We start from the raw sequence: 635 nt of genomic DNA, 5'->3' as shown, positions 1-635 counted from the left end.
TACTATCAAGAGCTCGGGACTTCGAAATCGAAAGTATGCAATTATACCAAATTTTATATTTGCTTCAATTATAAATAAAATGTAGTTTATTCCATTTTATGCACCAGTCACCAAGGGAGGTTCTTGTGCCCAATAATTACGGTCCTTATCAAAAATACTCTTGACCTACCTAATGCTTGTGAGGCAGTGAAATAGGGTTGAATTAAAATGCACTCAAGGTGGCGAGATAGCGCAGTGCTATAATTCACGACTGCAACACTAATGGGTTACGGGTTCGATTTCGATCGAGGTCGACTTCGGAATTCCGACCTAGACGTGTTCGGGGTTGATCTAGGCTGCTCCTCGCCATCTCATCCGCGTCAGTGGTGTCTTTATAAAAAGCCGAGAAGTGCGCCGTGCTACGAGTCGGCAGACACGGAATCAAAAATGCAGAAAATGAGCCTGGTGTAAATGACCAATGTAGTCAACAAACACCATGAATACCCCCAAAATAAACAAAATACACTTTTATCAAGTTCGACAACGCGTTGTATATGATTAGATATGATATTTAACGTATAGGATATATTAAAGAATCCACCAGCTTGCTAATTGCTATTTGTATCTGAACAATCGATCGACCTCAAATTGGAATT

Source organism: Botryllus schlosseri, chromosome 3, assembly GCF_051294905.1.
Source record: "Botryllus schlosseri isolate E-star chromosome 3, Bs_hap1, whole genome shotgun sequence".
NCBI classification, from domain to species: domain Eukaryota; kingdom Metazoa; phylum Chordata; class Ascidiacea; order Stolidobranchia; family Styelidae; genus Botryllus; species Botryllus schlosseri.
This window is presented reverse-complemented; position numbering follows the sequence as displayed.